The sequence below is a fragment of the Carassius auratus genome, unplaced genomic scaffold (assembly GCF_003368295.1).
Source record: "Carassius auratus strain Wakin unplaced genomic scaffold, ASM336829v1 scaf_tig00214021, whole genome shotgun sequence".
NCBI lineage: Eukaryota > Metazoa > Chordata > Actinopteri > Cypriniformes > Cyprinidae > Carassius > Carassius auratus.
Genome location: NW_020527496.1, coordinates 3281 through 10272, shown reverse-complemented (window position 1 = coordinate 10272; position 6992 = coordinate 3281). Strand labels below are relative to the sequence as shown.

Below are 6992 nucleotides of genomic sequence, written 5' to 3'. Positions count from 1 at the left end.
AGTGCAGCCAAACCCTTTTCAACTCTTTGATACTTACTTATCTAAGATTAGTATTCCTAATCAATCATTGCTGAGAACAAGAACCAAAATGAACACCATATTCCTCCTTGTGACCATCTCCCACACCACAATCTTAACCGAATTCCAACTAAATCACTATAAACGCATTACTATAGTTTTTCACCAGTAAATGGACAGTGTCCATCTGCATTTCAACCCACCAGCTCTTTGTTTCCCTAGTGTAGCACCATTCACACTCCTTCCTGCATCGTGTGGCCAATTAAAAAAAAAAAAAAAAAAAAAAACCTTGTATGTTCTGAGTCTGTCAACCATCTGTTAGTCCACCATTAATACCTGACAGAGCCCTCGATCTCACCACATTCAAACATAATTTCAGGGGAAAAGTATTCCTGGCTGGAATATACTCGAGAAAGACCATCAGCATGTGGCTGAACAACCCGTTCTCATCAGTCTGCGTATAAATAACACGACTTTACACTTTCTATTTGCGTGTAATGCATACGCCAAATGCCATTTTTGCGTGCATATGATACGCCAATCCTTCCCATTAATTTCGGTGGAGAGCAGATGCGTCCAAATAACACGCATCATCTTCAGCGGCAGTGACGTCACTAGCGAGGCTCGTTCAGTTCACCTGATGCGCGTACACCTTCAAACAGGTAAGCAAGGGTAAATATATTTTTTTATTCTTCTTTTTGTAATGATATCACGTGGTTAAGCGTATTGTTTTAATTATTTCAGTATTTCTGCATCACGTTAGACAGGGCCGTGTTTTTAAAGGGCAGTTTATGCTCAAATTATGGGTCAGTGGGCTGCTCAGCTAGCCTACCATTGTCATTAGCCTAAGCTAACCTGTACTGTTTATAGACCTGTTGCAGTTTTAAATAAATAATGATGTGACATATGGGTCTTCAGCTTTTAGACATGACTAATACAAGCACAACAAAGCACCCAACCCAATATCGCGCGATAATCGTGATCGTGTAAAAAGTCCACACATTTAGCATATTTTTACAATACTAGCCTAACTTTTGCTTGACCACGTCATCTGTAGCCAATACACACACAGTAACTACAGCATATTTACCATGCTTCTCCTACTGTAACCGTAGTTTTACTCTGGACTTTGTAACGCACATAACCACGACATTTACTATGGGTTTACCATAGTAACCATAGTTTTACTCTGGTATTTGTAGTTACTAACACACAATAACCACGACATTTACTATGGGTTTACCATAGTAACCATAGTTTTACTCTGGTATTTGTATTTACTAACACACATTAACCACGACATTTACTATGGGTTTACCATAGTAACCATAGTTTTACTCTGGTATTTGTAGTTACTAACACACAATAACCACGACATTTACTATGGGTTTACCATAGTAACCATAGTTTTACTCTGGTATTTGTGTTTACTAACACACAATAACCACGACATTTACTATGGGTTTACCATAGTAACCATAGTTTTACTCTGGTATTTTTAGTTACTAACACACAATAACCACGACATTTACTATGGGTTTACCATAGTAACCATAGTTTTACTCTGGTATTTGTAGTTACTAACACACAATAACCACGACATTTACTATGGGTTTACCATAGTAACCATAGTTTTACTCTGATATTTGTATTTACTAACACACAATAACCACGACATTTACTATGGGTTTACCATAGTAACCATAGTTTTACTCTGGTATTTGTATTTACTAACACACAATAACCACGACATTTACTATGGGTTTACCATAGTAACCATAGTTTTACTCTGGTATTTGTGTTTACTAACACACATTAACCACGACATTTACTATGGGTTTACCATAGTAACCATAGTTTTACTCTGGTATTTGTGTTTACTAACACACATTAACCACGACATTTACTATGGGTTTACCATAGTAACCATAGTTTTACTCTGGTATTTGTGTTTACTAACACACATTAACCACGACATTTACTATGGGTTTACCATAGTAACCATAGTTTTACTCTGGTATTTGTGTTTACTAACACACAATAACCACGACATTTACTATGGGTTTACCATAGTAACCATAGTTTTACTCTGGTATTTGTATTTACTAACACACAATAACCACGACATTTACTATGGGTTTACCATAGTAACCATAGTTTTACTCTGGTATTTGTAGTTACTAACACACAATAACCACGACATTTACTATGGGTTTACCATAGTAACCATAGTTTTACTCTGGTATTTGTGTTTACTAACACACAATAACCACGACATTTACTATGGGTTTACCATAGTAACCATAGTTTTACTCTGGTATTTGTATTTACTAACACACAATAACCACGACATTTACTATGGGTTTACCATAGTAACCATAGTTTTACTCTGGTATTTGTGTTTACTAACACACATTAACCACGACATTTACTATGGGTTTACCATAGTAACCATAGTTTTACTCTGGTATTTGTGTTTACTAACACACAATAACCACGACATTTACTATGGGTTTACCATAGTAACCATAGTTTTACTCTGGTATTTGTATTTACTAACACACATTAACCACGACATTTACTATGGGTTTACCATAGTAACCATAGTTTTACTCTGGTATTTGTATTTACTAACACACAATAACCACGACATTTACTATGGGTTTACCATAGTAACCATAGTTTTACTCTGGTATTTGTGTTTACTAACACACAATAACCACGACATTTACTATGGGTTTACCATAGTAACCATAGTTTTACTCTGGTATTTGTATTTACTAACACACATTAACCACGACATTTACTATGGGTTTACCATAGTAACCATAGTTTTACTCTGGTATTTGTATTTACTAACACACATTAACCACGACATTTACTATGGGTTTACCATAGTAACCATAGTTTTACTCTGGTATTTGTGTTTACTAACACACAATAACCACGACATTTACTATGGGTTTACCATAGTAACCATAGTTTTACTCTGGTATTTGTATTTACTAACACACATTAACCACGACATTTACTATGGGTTTACCATAGTAACCATAGTTTTACTCTGGTATTTTTAGTTACTAACACACAATAACCACGACATTTACTATGGGTTTACCATAGTAACCATAGTTTTACTCTGGTATTTGTATTTACTAACACACAATAACCACAACACTTACCAGGATTTTACCACAGTAACTGTTTTTACTCTACACTATTTGTAAAGCACAGTAACCACTAAGTTTGCCATGCCTTTAATATCTTTTTGTGATGTAATTGTAATTCAGTGTTTTTTCTGTCTTGCAGTTACGTCGGATTACATACTCCACAACAACCTGTAATCCAGCAGATCTTTAAAGAAGCCATCTCTTGTAAAATCTCTCTCTCTCTCTCTCTCTCTCTCTCTCGCTCTGCTAGAATTAACAGGGAACTTCAACTCCACGCTCCCAATGCTGATATTGAAGAAGCTGTCAAGGGGGCTGAACAAGTCGTTCAAAGGATCAACCCTTCACAGGTAATGTTGAAGACTCTTAGTTATAACTGATTTGCTTTAATGAACGCATCCTTATATTATGTGTTAATCAAATATTTTGGTCACAGATCATTTTAACACACTGTCTCAACATGTTTATATTTCAGGAAGGCCTGTCATGAGATTTGAATTTGACCATCTTGTGCATTTATGAAGAAGACCAAAAGCTGCAAAGGCAAACACTTCCAATGGTACGTCAGATACATTTTTCTCAGCATTTGATGTTTCTTAAATTTTGGTTCACTTAGCCCATCAGGAAGAACTCTCAACAAAGAGCATGTTGTAGTAGTAATAATTCATCCAATAATCATATTATATTGCACAAGCGTACTTGTACAAAATTCTACAACTTTTACTCCTACTGCTGTTATTGGCCATTACCACAGCTCCCATCAGATTGTGCCCATTGTAAGAGTGTTTATATCATGAAGTTTAAATGAAGTCCATTGTATTCTTTATTAATCTTTACAAATTGGTGCCGCCTCTTCCTGTTTCAACAGTACATGATATCTGTCCACACCTCATAGTCTGCCTTTCTTTCTATGGTGATGTTACTGAACACATCTGTCTTAGAAGCAAGAGAATGGAAATCCTAGTTTAACTTTTCAAGTGCTACAAATCAGATCTTCAATGAATTTGGGCAATCAGATCACTTAAAGTTGTTCACACAAAGACCAATAACTGTAATGAGAAGTATTTTAGCATCCACACCAACAGACAATACTGTTCTCTTAAATCTCTTAAATGTTCCCCTCATTCTGTTAAATTTATACACAAAATTCTGCCTTTCTCTGCCTTTTTCACTTCATCTTTATCCTGTACTCCCTCACTCACACATTCTTTTATGCTCTGTTGTAAGGCAGAAACTGAGAGTTTGCATGATGGCATTTTCTCAGACGCTGAATCTGATGTGTACAGATGAACTCAGGAGCCTACTAGAGTTGCCAAGGAACTTGTGCTTGAAGTATATAATTATATCTGCTTTATTTATATTTTTAAACAACAATAATGATTAAATATGGGGTCAATAAATATTTTCTTGTTTTACAGCTGAAGACCAGAAACGCAAAGAAAATCAGTCAAACCAGTCCTAAAGAAATGAGGAATGAACATGGACTTCTTGTGCCCCAAAAGAAAAGACAGAAAGGTGAAAAGTTTCACATTTCCATTTGTATGTCTGAATTCAATGCAGTTATGTGTGGTACAACATTGATGTTGATCTCTCAAAAGACTTTTCAAGTCCGCAGTTATAGTTTTTCACATATACATCTTTTTATAGCTCCTAGAATGAGCAAATAAGCTGTGCATCATCTCTGTGATTTGGGAAGGAAATGACTGAATATGGTGAGTACTGACACCTGCAACTGTATTCACCAATACTATTACTCTAGAATGGTTATTGCTGTTATTGCTGACTTATTGTTTTGTCTGTTTGTTTGAATTAAGATGAAGCCAATTGATGAAGATATCAATTGAATGGCCACCGAGTGCATCACTGCTACCTGAACCCATCAGTTATCTTCTGTGAAGACTGCATTCACAAACCGCTCTACTGCAACAGCTCAGATGTTACGGCCTGTAAAAGTAAACATCACAGCTAAACAACGAGAGCTAGTTGTGGTGGGATTCTTTTGGCCAATATCCCCAACAAGAATCAATGTTAAGTCCAGTGCAACAATTATAAATAAAAATACTATATATTGTTTATTGATTTACCATAACCTAAATACATGTTTTGGCCCTCCAGGACATCTAGACCAGGTGGAGTGTGAGGAGGACCGTCAGAGACTCCAGCCAGCCGAGCCATGGATTGCTCTCACTGTTACCATCAGGCATGCGTTATCACAGAACCTACACCAGCAGACAGTGAGACAAGTTCCTTTCACAGGCAATCAGACTGAACTGAACTCATACCAGTAAAACCATACACACCCCACCAACCTCATATGCCCTGCACTCTTATCAGTTATGCTGACTGGACTCAATATTATTATGCACCCTGACATTCTGTTTGCACTAATTCATACCGTGCTTTACTGCAGAGATGTATGTGTACTGTGATTATTATTGTTTTCAATTCATGCTCTTTGTATAGCATAATTTTTAAACATATATTGTTCTCTACCTGAATTGAGTCCCTTATATATGTGTGTTGCATATATATATATATATATTCAGAATTTGTATTTCATATATATTCATGAATTAATTAATTTGTCATCCATACTGTCACGCTGCAGTCTGCACCCAAGACTTTCATCACCTGTATACTTGTGTTCATTGTATTGTGACAATAAAGATATTTGATTTAAATTAGTTACATGTCTTTTGTTCATCAGTTGTGCTGTAGGGTGCTGCATAACAACTGCAAAAAAAAATGTATGACATGGAAGATTATGATATGTCCAGGACATGGACAAGCAAGAAGAGGAAGAAAGCAGGAGAGCTCTAAAAACTTGATGTGATTCTTTGGGGCTCAAGACATTTCACCATGCATGCATTTGCATGGTTTCATCTGATTAGAAAAACATGGTTTTAACATAACCCATTTTTAATATTGTTAAAAATTGTATATCATTTGTCTTAATACACTACTTTAGTTGTCTTTATGTTGTATCCTCCAGTAAAGTACTGCACATGGTGTTGGATAATAAAGTAGGGTGAATATTCTATATTAAGAATGGTGTTTGGTAAATACACCATTTAATTTTGTAAACAATAGATAAATGTGTTTTAATTAAGAAATGAACATTTGGTTACATTAATGACATTCAGTTAGATGAAGGGCAGGCTGAAAGCTGCATTAGAAGATACTGCATGGACTATAATGCTGCAGGAATTTCATGTACAACTGAAGGTGATGGACAAGGGAAAGATCAACATGAATCCAGTACTGTATAATAAGCAAGATGAGCATGCACATTACTGATGTTTAGTACCCGAGGAGGACAAATATGAGGAGTATTTTACACAGAGACACAAATTAGCTCTTAATATTATGATTCTTTGCATTGCATGAATTGTATGGCTTTGCACTATAAACTACACACTCTCTGTACCTTGTCTTACTGAATGACACATTGACGCTGTGAAAGTACAATGAAGTGTCACAGTATGTATTGGTTGTTTAAATTGGTGTCTTTGTTTACTTTCAATACTGTATCCTTGCACCTGATGTAATTCAATATTTGGAGCCTATTCCAAATTTTTATGGTTCTATTCTTATTCTAAGATAAACATGACTTACAACTTACATATTGGCAATTTGTTGAAAAGAAAAACTTAAAAATTATGACTCAGCACAGTCTGTTGTCCATGATGAGAAAAGGTATGTGTATGTTTTACTGCCCTTCCATCTTCAAGGGCCCAGTAGAGTCCCCTAGAAGAGCAAAAAAATGTAAATTTCAAATGGCTGTAAATCAAAGTCTGATTATAGTGT

General features: G+C 35.6%; 1 long non-coding RNA gene across 1 annotated transcript; it reads left to right on the top strand.

Annotated features, from left to right (window-relative positions):
- The first annotated feature begins 3683 nt into the window (after positions 1-3683).
- LOC113090800 (uncharacterized) lies at positions 3684-4663 on the top strand. The gene is made up of 3 exons (XR_003287261.1): positions 3684-3744; positions 4413-4517; positions 4604-4663. It is a non-coding gene; the product is annotated as an uncharacterized LOC113090800 (long non-coding RNA).
- Positions 4664-6992: the final 2329 nt, after the last annotated feature.